The 20253-nt window shown below is 45.2% G+C and overlaps 1 protein-coding gene across 1 annotated transcript in view; it reads right to left on the bottom strand.

The window, feature by feature from the left end:
* LOC106648624 (ecdysone-induced protein 78C) overlaps positions 1-20253 on the bottom strand; it is a 106144-nt gene that overhangs the window by 71017 nt on the left and 14874 nt on the right. The window lies entirely within an intron of this gene.

Here is a 20253-nt window from a genome sequence, read left to right on the forward strand (position 1 = left end):
AACGTAAACACAGCGAAGTAGGGCAGGCTCGTGTGTGTATATCGTGAAAGAAATCGCGGCAATAATAACGATTATGTTTACGTTTTGGACCGCGTGTCTGATCTCGGTAATGTCAATAGTAAGTGCTCGCAGTCGTTTCGATACAGTTGGTCACAAGTTAGACGAGAGAAAGTGTAACATGCATCGAGGTAAAATAGATCTTTAAAATTATCAGTGACCGTGTATTTGTGTGCGTGAAAAACCATGGCTAGAAGTAGGGGCCAGTGTCGTAGTCAAATCGAGGATGATCCTGGCAAGTGCGCGGACTCGGTCTGGCGAGAAAAAATCGATGGAAAGATCGAAGAAGAGAGATACGATCTTCTCGATCGACTCTATCCCGTGATCGAAAATTGGGAGGGCTAACTTCCTAACCTCCGGAACATTTATCGGCCCGCAGAGATCGATAAACTTCTCTGCGACGCTATAAATCTCTGGAACAAGCTCGAGGACAGTTATCGATTGGAACGATTCGTCAAATTTGTGATCCGTACCGGCTACAAGGACGAGCCCGAGGTCGACGAAAGCGGCGAGACGTCGTTGCGTCGCACGACACCTCTGCATCACGCGGCCAGGCATTATCTCGACGAGCGATTGTGCAGCAGTGGTTTTCGAATCCGCGGATTCGCCATCGTCCCCGAGCTCTTCAAGATTTACGACAGGTTCGACGTGAATTACAGCGACGAGTTCGGCCTGACGCACTTCCACGTGGCCTGCATGGCGGCAGGATGTTACGGCGTCGTCGAGAAGTTTCTCGACCACGGACAGGACCCGAATTGCCTCGCGACGCAAAAATCACCGTCGGTCGATCCGTCCCTGCATCTGGCTCTGTGGAACCAACGACAATGTGTCGTCGACTTGCTGCTGAAAAAAGGCGCCGACGCGAACTTGGGCAACGCGAACGACTCGACGCCTGCACTCGTTTTGCAGGAAAATAACCGTCGATTATGCCGAGGCGAATATGTTGTTCGAGATCTGCAAGCAGAAGAACGTAACGTTGCTGATCGACGCCCGCGACAAGTCCGGCAATACGCCGCTGCACCTGGCCCTGCTCTACAACTACACGAAAAAAGTAAGGATACAAGAGGACGTGCCGCTCATGGACCTGATCGAGGAGATACGACTCCACGAGTCGACAAAAGCGTTCGAGTACGCGAGCTACTTGAAATGGGCGAACTGGAGCGAATGGCAGAATCTTCCCGAAGGGCCCGTCGAGGTTTGCACCTGGCACCTGTGCGATGCAATGTGCAGAGGATTGTTTCGACCATGGTCGGTGTATCCTTTCTGGGAACTGATACGGTATCGGCTGCCACTCGAGTGCTGTGGAATGATCGTCGACGGCCTGGCGAACCAAGATTTTAAGTGAATATTTGCTTGGCGGTTGAAGGCTCAAGTCAGAACAACGGCCCGTAAAAATAATGCTACAAGTGTAAAAAAATGTAATAACGAGAGACCCGCGAGGGCTAGAAAAGCCCAAAATAAGCTATTAGATTATTTATTGTAAATAATTACAGAGGTTCTATTTTATTTCGTTTATGATTTGTATCATATTTGTTTGGTGACTATGCAGGCTACAACTCATGATGACGATACAGTATTTTTGTAATGTCTGATGTTATTTAATAAATAAATAAATTGAATTCATTAATTTACTTGGATTATCGATACACTTTGTCATTTAATTGCATTTTTGTAATAAAGATCGAATCACAGATCACGATACGACGACGACAACGACGAGGTAATGCAGAAAAAACACATATAAACTCATCGCGAGTTGCGAATTTCGTCGCGCAGGCATAACTTCTTCCGCGATTCTTCTTCTTCTCGCTTCATACCATACGTATAGCCAATAATAATACAGTGTCTAACTTTTTTGCACAATAAAATCCAATCAACCGATGTCTTTTACAGCTTTTAGCACGGATGGCGGGAGTGCAGAAACTCACACACACGCGTTCCGTGTATACGTGCCCGTAAATCAAACGTCAAAAGCTGCAGCCTCTCACTCTCTCGCCGCGAGTAGAGACCACCACCACGCGGGGTGCAGCGCTAAATTTCACTCGCCAGAAGCAGAGCTAGAGCTAGAGCTAGAGCTAGAGCTGCTGCTGTAACTATATAATACCTATGCACCTATGTGTGCGGTAATGAACTTAGTCGTCGTCGTCGTCGTCGTCGTCGTGCGTCGTAGAGTCGCGACGTCGTTGCAGCACACAAACCGCAGTTATAAAGCCTTGCGCGCACCGTCACGTCGTTTGCGCGCGAAATAACATCTCGTCTCGCGCGCGTATATAACGGCCTGCGGAGCCGCGCGCAGCTTATATGGCGATATATAACACACGCTGAAAAATACAAAAGGGTATATGCGCGCGCAAAGATTTGCGAGATCTCGCATTTTTTGACATTTTGTGTATACCGAGGGCGCAATAGTTTCAACCGAGATTAGCCGAATAAATTCTAGAAAAAAAAAAAAAAAATAAACATCGACGCGCAACGACGACGACGACGACTTTTTACCGTCATCGATCGCGCGTATAATATAACACTACTACGTATGCTGCACGAGGCGGGAGTTAGCTGTATTACGCGAACGCGCGACGCAAAGACAACAAAAGCTCGACGCAGAGTGTAGCTGCCTACTACTCTCCTACCTATATAACGATTCCACGACGAGATATTATTTTTGTTAAAACTTTTTGCTTTTTATTTTTATTTTTACAAAAGCGAGTTTCTTATGCAACCGCATCGACTCTCGCACATACGTACTAGTAGTAGTAGTTGTAGACAGAGTATAAGTTTTGAGAGGAAAAGAGCCAACTGTATACGCGAGTTAATACAGTAGTAGTAGAAGTGAACGTACTCCGCGCGGGGCTGTATTATTATATGCCTTTTTGTACAACAGCAGCTAACACACAAATAATGGTCTGTGTGTACTGTGTGTAGGTGGTGGCAAGTTAGCGTGCAGTTTGATGATGTCGGCGACGACGACGGTGGCCGGGCTCCGAGCTATACTACTACTGCTGCACAAACTTTTAGTGTTTAGATATTTTTTACGACCTCCTCTTATATATATACGCTACACGTGTATACTACTACTGCTGACTTTGTTGCCTTCCTTTTTTTTTATATACTATAGTACCTATAGAAAATTTCCAACGATCGAACGTAGATATATATATTATTTGAGAATCGAATCAAAGCTCACTTTTCTCTCTCGGCTCTCGAGACGCGTCGTTCGTCGCCGAGAGTTAAAGGTAAAAAACAAAGGATATAAATTCAGTAGCACTGCTGCTGCTGCTGCTGCAACACACCCAGCAAAACACAGCAGTAAGGCAGCAACGGCACACGAAATATATATAACAAAAGCAAAAAAGGACAAAGAGAAATTACGGTTCATGTTTTTCCGAGACAGAGACGAAGAAGGGCGTACGAATATATACCTGTGTATATATACCAACGCGCATACACACACACAGTAGTGGCGGAAGAAAAGATCGAAAGAAAATCGATGTTACATCCGAGATAGGAAGAGGTGCATAAGAAATGGCACCTATATCTGATCGTACTACCCAGAGACTCTGCCACGAGGTGTATATATATAAGAGCGAAGGACAGAGAGAAGCAACAGAGAGAGAGAGAGAGAGAGAAAGATAGAAAAAAGATAGATAAGAACGAACGAGGAAGAAATGGCTTAAAGTGACTATATGATAATTTATGTAAGCTCGGCTTTTCTCGGCTTGGGTTTAACTTCACTGCTGCTGCCTTGTAGTTTTGCATATTTTCCATATAATTCAATTTTCAAGGCGCTCCCCACGTATAGTATAGCGGCGGCACGTGTAGTTTTTCTTCCCAATGTAGGCAGTATATATGACGGAGTAGCAACTCCTAATCGAGCAACAAAGCCGCGGCGCTGGTAATATCTCCTGCGTTATTTTATTTTATTCTATTCTACTTTTTTCCTTCTTCTTCCTTTTGTCTTATATATATCATGCCCTCCAACACGATACAACCCTTGTGTATCATGTACTTTCGAGGAATCCGCACACCGCAAGATCGCAACAGTAAAAGGGTTTATATCTGTGTATAAATTACAACTTAACTGCGCGCGGCCGCGATGCAGCAGTAGCAGTAAGCACACGAGGTGTTGTAACTTTTATTTGTACTTCGCGCTGCGCAGCTACTACTTTTTCCTCCACTTTCCGAGGGTTAGAGGGTATCTTCCTCTAACTTCTTTTTTTTTCATTCTCGCTGCTACCGCACAAAAAACTACTACGATTTTTGCCAATATAAGAAAGCTCCAGCTCTCTCTCTCTTGGTCTATGTTTCGTATTAGCGAAATGCAAATCGTGCCGCCACTACCACCGCTATGGTGTATAATATAGCCTAGTAGTAAGCTAGCTAGCTAGCTAGTGCAATGCACTCATTCATTGAGATTCTCCGCGAAAGTTCCTAGAAACCATTCCATCCTCTAAAAACAAGCTGCTGCCTTCTCTCTATCTCTCTCATTCCACTGCGAGCTCTCTAAGTCGTCGTCGTCGTAGTCGTCTAAGTCGTACTATATAGTCTTTCGCGCCGGGCACCTATACCACTACTACTATGAGAGAGCGAAGGCATTTGCATGGGCGAATGCGCTGCCGCACGCTGCCTGCACGCCGCAAAAAGAGCAATGTACTTTCGCACACGCGCGCGAGCGCAAACTTACGTAACTCCTTCTCTCTCTCTTTTTATTTCTCTTTCTCTCTCTCTCTCTCTCTCTCTCTCTCTCTCTCTCTCTCTCTCTCTCTTTCTCTCTCTTATATACTCTTCGCTTTTTCGCGTTGAAAGCAAAAAGAGAAGAAGAATGAAAGAAAAAAAAAGAGAAGGAGAAGACAACGCACAAGCTCGGTCGTAGCTTAGGTCGTGTTCGTTTTGCTTGTAATTATAGACTTCACTGCGCGCACTCATCGAAAAGAGAGAGAGAAAGATGTGGCATCCACACACACACACAAGTACGATATATACGTATGTATACGTGCGTATTATAAATTAGGATTTTAAATCACTTCCGCACAAAATATCGATACGATTCTCATTCGCTTACTATAAATATACGCACGCATACAGACACACACATACGTGGATACGTGCGTGTACTTGTGTGCGTGTGTATACATGCATACATTGGGTGCAATGTACCTGAAGGAGCGAGCGAGAAAAAGGATGAGTCATCGTCGTTTGTAACGAACACACACACCGAGTTCAAGAAGAGAGCCGCAGGGGCTGTCGAGTCTCTCGGCTCTGCAGCAGCGTTGCAGTGAAAATTTTTCGCGTTATCCTCGACGTCATTTTTTGTCGTTGTTGCTTTTTTTTGTTTTTGTTTTGTTCGCGATGTCTATACGTGTGCGTACATAAACACGCGCTGTACTCGCACTTTGCAGTCTCGCGCACGGGTACTTTCATTTGTTTTAATGACGATTTCTCGAGAAACTCCAGAGAGCCGAGAGATGCTTCCCAAAAAAGAAGCGAGTGCAAACAACGGAGAGCGAGAGAATCGTGCGTGCACCATTTTACGAAAATGAAAATCTCGACAACAATGCGCTCCGGCCGTCAGAAGAAACAGTAAACTTGATGTCGATCGGCGGCGCAGCTTCTTCTTCCAAGGAATCGCGATGCGAGAGAAAAATTATAATCAGCAACGCGCGAAGAGTGCGAGCAGAATTGCAACAACCAAAAAAAAGTGTGAGTAAGGTGAAAAGGTGCGTCTTCTTTCGCAGCAATTCGCGCGAGTGCTCCTCCTCTCTCTCTCTCTTTCTCTCTCTCTCTCGGCGAGATGTGTACTCGGACCGATCTTCAAAAGAGTATTAAAAGACGCAGCTCGGGCGATATAATAAGCGGCGTCTATCGCTACGACGACGACACAATGAAATTCCTACCACCCCCTCTCACGTATACACTTATACGCAATAGCGATAAAAATCCAATAATTTTGCGCTAGGTGCGCGCAAATTCGCGATATCCGACGCGTAATAATCACAATAATAATAGTATACAAGCCGAAAAAAGCTCCGATGCGTCGAGTCCCTCGCCTAGACGTATATTATAACGAGCGTATACGTATCCCGTACGCAGCTCTTTTCAAAGGCGACGTCTCGGGCGCGCGCGCAAAATTTTTAAAAACGAGCGATATAATATGCAGCATCATATATAGCAATTTCATATATATACGGGTATACGCGCCTGGGCTGCTGCAAGTGCATCGTCGTCGTCTTCGTCTCCGAGAGAGAGAGTATATAACCCAGGAGGGACTCTGACGACTCGATACACTCTCGAGCATCATCATTCTCTTCTTCTTCTTACTTTTTTTTTACTGCTCTCGCTTCGTGTATCGTATATAATGTACTATATGACGCTGCGCAACGTCCAAAAGGATGATATAGGTATAGAGTACCGAGGCGCGTGTGTGATCGCCTATATATGTACTGTATAGAGGAGCGCCACATATACGAAAGAGGAGCGAAAGGGGGATGAGACTCGAGTTTATATACAGCGCTGCATTTTCCCCACGCGCAAAAATATACACGATAATGTATACTGTATATACAGCGCGAGATAATTCATTCGCGAGCACACGCATACGTACGATAATAATAATAATAATAATGACAACGATAATGATAATGATAAATATAATACATCAGAGAGAATAATCAAACATTTATTTCCGCCCGTTTTCTGCCCCGCGCGTAGTATATCTGTGCGTTCGTAATATGCGTTTTTATCATAAACGATCGTACACACATACGCGTACGAAAAAAAGCAGCAGCAGTACATATGCAGCTCGCTTCGACTCGCGCGCATACATAATTCAAAAGGCAAACAATTACGCCCGAGCAATTAAGACACGCGGGTAGCAGTAGGAGGGAGGGAGGGCACTTTGTGCTCGCGCGCTTACGCGGTCTATTGCCGCGTGTACACACGAGAGCGAGATAAATACACGCACACACGAGTGTATTAATATAGCGAACCTAACGAGGCGCGAGCCGTGTTCGAGTCGAGGCTCCCGTGAGTTTTATTTATTATTTCAGAATTGCTGATCCTCTTTTACCTTCTTTTTCTTTTTTTTTTGCTCTAGCTTTGCTTTGAGCTCTGCTTTGCTTTGCTCGCCGTGTGTGTGTGCGTGCGTGTGTGTGTGTGTGTGTGTGTGTGTGTGTGTGTGTGTGTGTGTGTGTGTAGATACCCTCGACGCGCCGCGGCGATGGCATTAAAATGTATGGAAGTCGCTCGACTCGACGACTACGACATACAGCACACACGGAGAGAAGCAGAGCAGAGCTAGGCGACGTATAAAACGTATACGTGCTCGGAATTATTATTAAAAAAGAAGATTGTTATTGGGTGCATGCGTAAGTTAAGGCCTGTGTGCACTATACTAGCTATAGCTATAGCTGTATGGAAGTGCATCATACATTTCTATATGATATAGACACGCCGAGTGATATGTACTACCCCCAGATTTTCTTTATACACTGCGACAAGCATAGCTACTGTCGTTCTCTCATACATCATGTATTTTTCAAGTTATTTTTTTGTCCACCCCTCGTCGGAGGTATTACTATACTGCGTTACATTCGTTCGTTGGAAAATCGTCCGATGCCGATCGCGACATCGATCGTAATTGGCTCGATTAATCCGGTGACGATAATTCGTATTACTATTATGCACTCACCGACGAAGAACCGCATGGGTAAAAAAGTACAGGCTTGTTGGCTGGCTGTCCGGCAGTCCTCTCTTTATATTATTATTCTCTCTCTCTTTCACCGGGTATCCAAAATTTCACTGTTTACATTTTTTCCGCACTCGCATCACCGCCGCCGCCGCTGTGCACGCACACCCACGCACTCACTACTAGTACTACTACAACTACTGCTGCTGCAGAAGACATAGTCACACAAGCACACACGCGGGATATTATGACATCTAACCGCGTGTGAGCCCGCGTTATAAGGTAAACTTGATATTAATAAAGTATATTATATGTATTATAAAGAGCACAAGCGCGCGTCGTCCGTGTCTCTGTATATTCCTCGACTAAACACCTCTCGTTCGCCCTAAGCTCATCTCTGTCTCTCTTTCTCGCTATCTAGGAGCTTTGCGCATGTGTATGTGTGTGTATATAAATTCGTTTATATACATGTGCATAGAGAAAATAGTCAAGCGTCTCTCTCTCTCTCTCTCTCGACTCCCTCTACTCTACTCTCTACTCTCTTGGCTGCATGCACACACGTACCTCAAGTTTTATACATATACATAGAAATAGACGAGGATAGAAGAGCGAAAGAGGAGATCGTTAACCCGTACGCGCGCGCGCCAGGCGCATATAGTAGCGAAACAGCACCTATATATCTATAGTGTATACCTATGTAGTGGACTAGAGCGAGCGAGCGAGAGAGAGCGAACAATGCGACGACGAGGCGATCATAGTATATAGTAGTAGTTGTGTATGGACGCTGCACTAGGCGAGCGCAGGAATAGCCAAGGTGTATTATATAGCTCGGGTTCTATATTCTATATCTATACGTGTGTTGCGCGAAGAAAGCCGTAATTGCATTGGAGCTGCTGCTGCTGCTGCTGCCATCCCCCAATACTTTATTTATATACTATGTGGTACACGTCGTTGTTACTATATAAGATGTATTCCACCGTTGTTATATAGGCTTTTTTGTTAAATTTTTCCGAGATTCGAACGTTAAAAAGGAATCGAAGGACGTAAGATGAGTGATAAGCTCGAATCTTCGCGGGCTTTTATATTACGTATTTTTTATCATCGTATACTTTTAATCCTTGCATCTAACCAGCAACCGAAGCTGCTGATGGATCGAGGCCCTACACTACTGACAATGAGAAACGGATCGAAAGTCGCGCGAGTATATGTACCGGCAGCTATATAGCTAATATCGAAAAATAATCAGTCAGTTTGGAAGTTTGAATACACATCTATTATGCAGCTCGTTAATCATGATATTTACAGGTGTTGGAGCTGGCCCGCTGCCGCCGCCGCCGACGGAGAGTTTATCTTATTTTACGCGCCAGCTATATAGCTAAAGCTAGCTCTCGCTCGCAAACGCGCGAAAAGGAAGCCTTGATAAAGATAAATTGCCCGATGAATTATTACGGTAGCTCGAACGCGAGTGCAGCTCCGAATGAGAGGGAGCTAACAAAAAGAGTGATTTTTTTCTCCCTTTTTTTATTTCGATTATCCGCGCTCGCGCATATATAGGGCTGCGCAACAGTGGCTTATTTTTCGAGAGTATATATAGTTATATATCACGTGTGTGTGTGTGTGTGTGTGTGTGTGTACTTAGCTGCTGCTGCTAATTACCCGCATTTTCGCGTGCGAGAGAGAGGAAACGACATGTATACACACAGAATTACGCGCTGATTACACTCGGACCCCTCGTTTGTTTATAAACGCGCGTCGTGCGATGATCGTCGTCGCGCATGACTCCACCCGCTGCGTAGATCTGCGTTACGATTACAAACGAATTTCGTACAGATATAAATGGTCGAAGAAAATTACTGCGTGCGGAGTGCAGATGAGAATCGATTTTGGAAGCTTCGTTCCGGAGTCCCATCGTTATCTCACCGCTATGTACGTGTGGTGGTAGTAATAAAATAATGCGAGGGCATAAATTCACTCGCTCGAATTCACGATTGATTTGTATCTGGAGTTCGACAAAGTTTCGAGGGACATAGTACAGTAGATGACGGTGAATGGTGAAAAAATAATTTCTCAGATTTCGTGTAAATGATCGACCGAAGCAAAGATCCGAGATGATTGATTCGAGTTTTTTTTTAATTTACGAGTGTGAGATGCTCTATTGGCAACCATCCTACGTTGAACACGTACTGTGAAGTTATATCTAGGGAAATCGATTAGACCGCTTGAGGGTTGGCGCTACGACATCTATCGGCGATGCGCCAACTACAAAATGTATATATTTCGAGAAATTGTCGAACTTGGCGATCTACAAACGTGTAACAGTTCCACGAGTAGAAATTGTGTTTTTGTGCTACCCCAATCTAAAGTAACATTTTATACTCCCGCTGCGCAAAACCAAAATGTTACTTTAGGCTGGAGGATTCACAAAAAATTGTATTTGCACCTTGGGAGTGAAAAATATACTATTACATTTATTTGGTCAAAAGCACAAGGCAGGCATCAGATCACACATTATTAATCAGTCAAGGCCGATTTAATCGGATGCTTTTTTCATAATTTCTCAAAAATTCCCCAGTTGAAATTAACTTTTCACGTTTTTCTATGTGTTTATTATTACAATGCGACTGCATTGAAAAATGAAAAGTCAAGTGACAAACGTTATATACCTGCACACACTCAAGCATGTTTGCTCGTTAAAACGGATCATCGACGCGGAAAAGCACACATAAACCCCCGCGATAAATCTCATACATTCGCGCCCCATCTTCGTATAATGCGTGTCCTTGCTGAGTAGCGCTACTTTTATATCGATATACGCAGCTGTCCCGCGAGGTCGTCGCCGTGATATACATCACAAATCGATGATTAATTTTCCTCCTTATATACACTTTTTTCCTTCTCTCTCTCTCGGATCTCGTAAATCTAAAAATATCGTCGTCGTATATAGTAGCAGCACACATAATACCACGCGATGTAGGCAGTACTGCCTGTGTTACATATACGCGCGCAGACATTACGCGAGCGGCGCGCGATATATAGGCGAAATTATTATGTGGCACGCGCGGGGTTTTGTATAATAACTTTCTACACGCGCAGCAGAAATGCACTATGCGCCACGCATGGATTACTCGGCTAGCCGTTGCCCGTAAATGGCGCTATTTTAGAAAAAAAACTGGTGCACCTCCTAGAAAGTTGCCGAGAGTAGACGTAGGTGTAAAAATGCGGTATATTTCGCGTAACGATACGCGTAATAGTCTCGACCATCACCAAGTAGCAAAAAAAATAACAACTAAAACAAACCTGGAGGCTTGGGTACGCAGCCGGGTGGCAGCTGCTGCACCAGCGACAGCGATGAGGAGCCGACCACTCCGGAATTGTTATTATTATTATTATTGTTGTTGGTGGCCGCACCGCCGCCCTGCTGGGCCGGCTGATGGGCGCAGGGCAGTGTACCCGCTGTGCCTGGTGGCGGCGACGTGCTCGCGCCGCTGCCCACCGAGCCCGGATCGCTGAAGCCCTGGGCCGAGCTGTCCTCGCCGCCGCCGCTGCCCGGACCACCGCTGCCCGGACCGCCGCAGGGCGTGTCGAAGAAGCTGAGATTGAACTCGCCGCCGGCGTCGAAACTGACCTCCGGCGTGAGGGTGTCGGGCACCGAGCACTGGCCCGGCACACTGCCCAGGCCCACGCTCAGCGACTGGTCGATCTTGAATACGTCCATGATCGTCTTCGTCGGCTGCTGCTGCTGCTGCGTCCACTACTGGCAGCAGGTGGCAACATTCGCGCCGTCGAATTAATAATAAATGTGCGCGAGACCGAGATATTATCCTCTCTCACTCTCTTTCTCTGCGCACCCACTGCGATATTATTATAAGAACTGCAAAAAATGTGTCACTTTTTACTATTACACTCGCGCACCACTGCTGATCCTCGATATATATTGAGTACTTTTGTCACTGACGATGATGCAAGTGCCACTTGCTGCTTCTTTCTTGACTGCTTAGACTAAACTAAACTGTGTACGATTCGTCTCGTGTGATGCTGTAAGTCAAACGAAAGAAAACATTTCTTTTTTAGTATCCTCGAAATCCGAGCCACCACCATCAGTGGCATCGATAATCTGTGGCATCTGTTCGTCGAGGAGACAAGTGCATTTTTAACGATTCCCCCCTATTTTTTTTCTCGGGTTTTATCGAATTTCTTTCTAAACACGATGCGATGCGTTATTTTTGGTTTATGACATAACACGAGCGATCTGTTAAGTATCAAATCGAAATAATAAACGCCAAGTGTATTCCCCATCGATATTACATGGTAAACGTCACCACGGTGTAACAAACGATTCTCGCGGCAAAAAAGCCGGCTGCATCGAGTGCCTATATATATACAGAATACACCACGCGGCTCCGAAGCGAGCGAGCAAGAGAGACAGAAAAAAAATGAATGTCATTGCCGTAATCTTCGTTCGTTGACTCTCGAGTTTCTTCTCTCTCTCTCTATATATATAATGCTATACGCGCAACGGCAACAATTCGTTGTTGTACATTATACAGCGCAGAGCGAGCCTCGATCCGCTTTTGTGCTTTGTTGCTCTGTGTAAGTGTATATAATACGTCGAAGAGCCAACGACTCTCCGCTGCGATTCTTTCTCTCTCTTTTTTTTTTGTTAAATAATTCTTCGCGCGTACAGTATCTTTTGCCGCGCGCGCGTGATTGCGATCGCACGTACTACTACTACTACTACTAACACGGCGCATATTATGCGTGTACGTTGAAGGTGTTGCGCGCAAGTATGCGAGAAAAAGTAAAGAAGGTAAAAAAAAAAAAAAAATACCGCACGGCTGCGAGGGCTTTTTTCAATATACATTTAAGTAATACGCCGAAGCCAAAAGAGAGACGATGCTTTTTAATTGGCCTGTCGTCGTATAGCATACCCTTTACAATAGGCGCATATATGCGCGAAGCTCTCGACTCGCACACGCTTCACACGCGCGCCAATAGGGCCTAATTTTTTTTTTCACCCTTTTGACAGATGTATATTGCCCGGCGCGTATGTACGCGGACAACAATAGATAAATAAGTCTTTCCCGACGCGCGCCCTGAAGTTTTTAGTTTTTTTTTTTGTTTTTTTTTCACTCGGTCGTTGGTTGTTGCTGCTGCTTAACGCGAGAGAGAGGCCGAGAAATTGTTGTATAATACGAGCGCGCGAGTGTCTGCGGTTTTACCTACACACACACTAATATAGGCGAATACTTTATGTAATCCAATTACACGTGTTCGAAATTCGCGGTAGAAAGACTTAGAGTATACGCTGCACTTACAAAGGCACGTAAGCTGTATATGCAGCGCATACTCGAGCGAAAAAGAAAGAGAGATTTGAATGCTCGGGATAGAGAGATCGTGAGCGTATATGAAAATATTATAAGCATCTACGCGGGCGCATTAAACGCGTCGAGCTTTATCGTATGTGTACTATCGCACACGTGCTCGTCTGTATATAAAATTTTGGGCGAACTCGCGTGCGGAAGTTCGTCTCACTTTTTCGGCCGCCGCGAGACGATTCATGAATATTCCAATCGACGTTTAATGCGCCACCGCCGCCGCTGTGGGTCCACGAGAATCGGCACGTCGTAATTAAATTTTGCGCGCAAGCTTCCCAGCAGCAGACCGATCCGATCGATAATTCATCAGAGAGAGATTCGATCGGTGTTATCCTTGTCCATTTTTTTTCGGTGGGTTTTTAATCAGCGTAAAAGCTTTATGCTATATGTATTTTTTCATGATGTAGCTCGTACGCAACGTAAGGAATCTTTTGTAATTCGTTCTGCCGAGTTTGTACCCGCTGCTGTGCGTTTTTCCATATGTGGTTCGATCATATATACCGATGTAAAGCTCGCGCGCGCGTTGTAGTACGCACGGGCTCCGATGCGTGAAATTCAAATGTATTTCTCTCTCTTTCGGTTATAGCGTGTGCGTACGCTATTTTCTTTCTTTCTTTTTTTCTCTCTCTCTCTCTCTCTCTCGTGTTTTTTTGTTCGTTCGTTCGTTGTTAGCGCATACACGGCGTGGCAATAATAAAATGATTCGCGTATACCTCGAGAGTGCCAATACACATCGAGTTTGCATATTATTACGAAAGGACTACATCGCGAATTCACCGGGGGTCTCCCACGAGTACGTTTATAATAATTTCGTCGCGCGTTTTGTTTTTAAAAAGCACTTGTTTCCCCGCACTCATACCACGTAGTAGTAGTACGATAATTACCTGATTCTCTCTCCTCTTCTCGCCAGCGCTGCACATCCCTTTTCTTCTTTTTTTTTTTTATTTTGCTATTATGCACGTGCGCTACTCCTGCTGCTGCTCTCGCTGTCTGGCTGGCGATCGAAGCGTAACGAGCAGCGACGAGCAGTCGTCGTCGTCCATTCGTAGGTCCGGTGTTTTTACTCTCTCTCACTCTGTACACACTATTTTGCTCTATGCACACTATATTCTACAACACATTGCACTCGCACTGCTGCGTGCTTTGACGGTTCTCTACTCTGTGTTTCTCTACTGCTCCGGTCTTATTCAACAACGTATAAATCGGCTTTCATTTTTCGTACTCTCGCAGCTCGTGGTGGTCGTTTTTCCCTGCCTGCCTGACGCGCCGCTGCTGCTGATACATAAATTTCACAAGGCACGACGATGCACGTGGAATTTGTATTTATAACTTCTTGATGCATCGGCCGAGTGGATAAGGGCTCTTTGCTCTCTTCTGGAGCACACTTTTGTCGGTGTGTGTTGCATGTGTCTGTGTTATAGCTATATAATACACACAGACACACGAGAGAGTGAAACCGGTTCTTACTCTTCAACGTGAAATAGCTGGCGATGCGCTGCGCGATGCCGCTGCAGCAGCAACTTGCACTGCTGCACACCAACACCAACTTACACACACTATACGATGTATAGGAGCAACGAAGCACACGCACACACGTCAGCAGGATGCGCCAGTCGTCGTCGTCGTCGTCGCGGCGAGTTGTGTGCAGTTTTCAGTGCACCTCAGCTCTCGCGCATACACGCGCACATTTTATGTATGAATATATATATGCACACACGTAGGGCACAACGCACGCCACTAGCTGTGCGCGATGCGCACGCATCGATATCGTCGTCTTGTATATATATCGCTCACGCACTGTGCAGCAATGCGCAGGTAATGTTGAATAATATCCAGAGCTCCGCTGAGGGCTTTATGCACGTATATTTCTATATTTTCGTTTGCTCCGCTGCTGCTGCTGCTGCTCCGTATCTATTTATACGGTGAATCCTTGTAGTAGACGCACTGCATGTAAATATATATTTTTATCTCTCTTCTATTTCTTTTGCCTTATCAACTCTGTACGGAACGAATGAGAATTTAAAAGGCAACGCGCACTCGTATCATCTTCTTTTTCCAGCGTGTGTACGTATATCGAGGCAACTATGCGAATCCTGAATGCACTGGGGGGCTACCGATCGACAATAACACAAGCGCGAATCTATCCTATGAAAAACCAAACACACTTTTCGATTTTATTTTTCCTCTCCTCCTCTTCCTTCCTTTTGTGCGGCACACACACAATTTTTCCGACTCCGAGAATTCACGAAACTTTGACAGAAAATAAAACGGAGACACCTTGTCGCGTTTCGGCGTGCGATCGACTATAGATATATTATAAAATCGGTAGCGTGGTAGCTATTTAAATTGCTCGTGTGTGTATGTATACAGAGAGGAAGAGATGCACACACATATATATAGAATCTCCCTGCTTGTGTGTATATAGTAGTACGAAGGTGTCTCGCGCGAACGCGCGCGCGCACTCAGCGAGCCTTACGAACCTTATACCTGGATGAGGTAAGTTTGCAGAAAGAGTATATGCCCGCCGGTTTGCTCCCTCCCTCCCGCCGTCGCCGTCGCTCGGAGAATATACAAGCGAGACCGAGGCGCTTCTGTGTCTGTGTGTGTGTGCCTCGGTGTATATTACGTACGCATACACAGACACAGAGTCGAACCAGCGCGCCTCGTGCGTCCATTCCATTGCAGAATTTGCAGCGGCGGAGCTCTATTCTCTCAAGCGCGAGGCACACACACATACACACAAGGAGGAAAGGGGCGAGAGAGAGAGAGAGAGAGAGAGAGAGTCCTCCTCCTCCTATACTTCTATACTCCTTCTTTTATACAATGATTACTATCAGAGTCGCGCTACGCTGCATTATATATATAGGTATATTACGTGTTGGTCTATACGCAGCACAACGCGAGCGGCTCTATAGGGACCGACCAGCTAGAGCAGCAGCGGGTAAGAGAGAGAGAGTTGGATATTTTCGTAGCGCGGAAAAAGGAGAGAAAAGGAAAGGAAGAAGCTATAATATGTTGGATGCATTCGTGTGTACGTGTGTGCGCGCATGTGTTGGAGAGATAGTGGATAAGAGACGCTTTTGAGGTGGGAGAGCTGCTGCAGCGCACATGCGAGCGCAGGGAAGGAGAACTCTCACTCGCCGCTGCCTCGTATATATACATACATACAGTCGTCTAAAATGCACTTTGCCCATAGATATGCAGCAGCATGTATGGGAAATTGCAATGGGTGTTTCTGCAATATATGGTATACACGCGATGCAATGCGCAAAAGTATCATGATATACAGCGAGAAAAGCCAGGCTCGAGCTGTCGCAGCTTTTCAAAAAAATGATCCCTTATACTACTGCACCGTGTGTGTTATATGTGTGCGTGTATTGCACCGCGTGGCCGAGCTCGCGAGGCCTGTCATCGCCGCAGTTGACGTGTATAAAAATGCCAGAGACTGCACGGACGTGACTCGGGGTATACACTATATAAAGCGCGCCCGAGCTAGAAAGTCGCGGATTTTTCCTTCTTCTCCCTCTGCCATCGCCGTATACGTGTAATATAGCGTATAAAAGGGATATATAATATCCCTTACGTACGTAATCTCATTGTTGCGCGCGCGGCTGTGTGAGCCGCTGCTACGTGCGATATTAAACTTTATATATATGAAAAGACCGAGCGAGCTGCCAAGCCCCCGTCATTGCAGTACTGCGGCGCGTCCCTTCTCATTCTTTTTCTTTTTTTGTTTTTCGAAACTACGATCGTAAGTATTGTTTTTCTACGACGCACGCCACGAAGAATTTTCCGAGTCTCGAGGTACATTATATATCGTCCGTATAAAAGGCTCGCGCGTTCTAATGATAGGCCTTCGAATATGCCAGAGAGCCGCTGTATCGCTGCACTGCGTCCGTCCGTTTTCGTAATAATAATAACGACGTCGCATCGACTATGCTCGCTTCGCGCGCAAAGTTTAGTCGTTATTAAAACGGAGAAAACACCGAACCGAATGAAAGTCGCTTGTTGCGCCGCGCTAAAAAAAAAGCTCGCCCCTAATCCCACGGATATAAAAGCGAGCTTGGGTTCGCTGCTGGGTGCGCAAGTGCGCGATTGTAGAAGGAGCTTTTTCGCGTGGTGTGTGCTCTCTCTCTCTCTATCTGTGCTGCGGTGGAAAAAGCACGAGGCGGCTCGGCAGCAGCACATAGCTCGAGCATCGTGTGGAAGGGGCTGGCGATCGTATATAAAGCGACGAATAGACTCGGCGGAGAAGTTGGTCTATACACGCGCTCAGCAGGAGGAGAGAGAGAGAGAGAGCCAGTGAATAATCAGAGCTATATAATATATAATGCACACACAAATGCACGTCAGAGGAGTTACGTCTTCGAGCAGCGGCAGCAGCGGCTGGAAAAGGTGGGAGAGTCTCTCGAGGGGGAAAAGCGAGTGGACCAACACTCGCGAGCGTTCACCATCGGTATCGTCGTCGTCGTCGTCATCATTGAGAGAATATACACTATACGGGGGGCTGCATGTATGTGTGCGTGTGTATGGGTGAGGGGGTTCGTTGACCGCTGCCGCCGCCGCTGCTGCTGCTGCACAGCAAGAATATAAGAGAGAGACCAAACAGTGGGCATTGCAGCTCCGACGCGGACGGACTTCGATATACTTATAAGCCGCGTTCGTAATGCAGATCGCATTATATGTATATAGCAGACGACGATACGAAGATGACGATCGGCGGGATCGTATAAGGCTCGAGAGAGACGATCGATAATTTATGGATCCAGTGACAAGCGATTTATATAGACGCGAGGGGCTATGATTATTACGTTATAACGTAGGCCGAGGCGACGGATTGGACGTCCTTCTTCATTTCTCTTTTTTTTTATTTGTTTTTTGATTCTCGTTGGATCGTTTATTCCACGTGTAGGTATACACTGAGAAAAATGTAGTAAAATGCTTCGTAATTAGATATGGTTCGTTAGTTGCTACAGAATGCAGTAATTTTTATTAAAAATGTTGTATCAAAACTTCCTATACGAGTATCAATGTTACAATATGTGAATTGCAAAAAAAACAAACTGTATGACCGCTACGAAAAATTAGGATAGCAAAACTCGTAATTCGATTTAGATCAATGAATCGCCGATAGATGGCGAACGATGATGTTTTATAAAAACCCGCAAGTGACAAGACGGAAGTGTGGATATATGTATTCGTATACATAAGCATTTTAATTATATACGGAATAATATCGATTTTTACAAGGAGCATTATCCTTGTATATTTTTATTATACAATTGGATAATGCTCTAGCGTTCGCTAGTCAATCTGTTTAGGCAATTAAAAAGACATCACTTTTTGTGTGTCATTCGACAAGAAATTTGTCGAATTAGTATTAGTCTAGTAGTAGTAATAATTGTACGGAATTAAGGTTTCGTCTAATTTATAAATATATGAACCAAATTGTCTCACGTTGCATTTTTCCAAAACTCGATTTGGAGTTTACCAAGGTGCTTTCTTTAGTTGGGAGCAAAACTGCTACACAATATAGTAAAAATGCAAGCTTTTATTTGAAAAGTTCTTATGCATTTCTCTCGTTGTAGTTGCGCTCAGGGCAGCTTATGCACACTCGCATTTTCGAGCAAGTCCGATAGCGATCTCCAATGAATATATTGGATTGATTATAGTCATTCTGCGGTGGCGGCGGTATCGGCACGTGGAGCCTCTAAAAGCTACAGCATCGATCGTATACAGTATGTGTGTGCGTCGGCTGCTCAGTCGCGAAATCGGAAGTGAACGTTACGGTTGCGTCGATATATACGTACGTATGTATATATGGGAGCTCGAAATCGATTATAAATAAACATGCATTTCCGCACACGGAACATGTATGTATCGTCAATGTATTCAAATAGAAGCGAGAGCACAACACAAAAAAAAAAGTAGAGAGAGAGAAAGAAGGAGCGACAAAAGACAATATTAGCATGTTATATCCCATTATTTTACCGCTAATACATAATTTACCGTTACGTATATATGCCACATACACATACGCGCGGCGCGGATATATAATGTTTATTAATGCTCCCCCCGACGACGACGACGACGATGCTGCCATTATAAAGCCCGCGCGTAACATTGTGTGCGCGCGCGAGCGGCTAAATTAACATAATTCATTGCTTATAAATGAGTCCTATATGATGCTCTCCGCATCGTTGTGTGGTATACACTACCACGATATGTGTATACTCAGGAAATTCAGCTTTTTGCCTTTGACGACGACGACGACGGCGACGACGAAGCGCACTTGTGTGCGCCACGACTTTTTCATCGCAATTGTTTATATGGAAAGAGCCGCAAAACGAATGCAAATTTCCTCTATACGCGAATTATATTTATCGCGCGCGGTAATATTAGAATAAATGCCAATGAACTTGTACGTACACCATATAGGCTCTTGTAATATACCTGCCTGCATGTGCGTGCGAGCATTGAGCATCGAGATGTGACGGCGGCGGCGGCGGCGGCCAAGAGAGAAACGATAAAAAGTAAAGAATGAAAATGAAAGATAAACCTTCTTGAGAGAGATTAAAGCCTTTGGCCTTATAGTACATAGCTGGACACTTCTATGAATAATACGACGCTATGTGCATGCGCACACATATGTGTGAGCGCAAGTATTTACACGCGTGCGAATCGCATTCGGCACGCGGAGATCTCTCTGTGTGTGTACGTAGCACTGCTAATTTTTACGCTCTTTCACAAAAATAAAAATGAAAAAAAAAACAACAACCGCAAAATGACTCTCACGCGTACTTTTGCACATTAAATATATGTGCGTGCGTGTGTGTGTTCCCGAGCTTTTTCTCTTCCTCCTCTTTTCTCTCTCTCTCTATATCTCTCTTTTCTTTTCCTTCCTTGCTCGTCTTGTCAACCATTATACATACACATAGAGGCAATGAAAAGCGATTATAAAGCCTAGAGAGCCGCGCGCAGTGCAGCAGCAGCAGCGTAATTTTTGAATGACAATATAGTAGTAGCTCTCTGAGTTAGCTCGCTCGCTCGTAGCCGTTGAAAAATATAAGGCTTTTCTTTATGGTAATTCCGGCATCGGTGCAACAGCAGCAGCAGCAGCAGGACAGAAGAATCGATTCG

The sequence above is a fragment of the Trichogramma pretiosum genome, unplaced genomic scaffold (assembly GCF_000599845.2).
Source record: "Trichogramma pretiosum strain Unisexual culture from Peru unplaced genomic scaffold, Tpre_2.0 scaffold77, whole genome shotgun sequence".
Classification (NCBI taxonomy): Eukaryota; Metazoa; Arthropoda; class Insecta; order Hymenoptera; family Trichogrammatidae; genus Trichogramma; species Trichogramma pretiosum.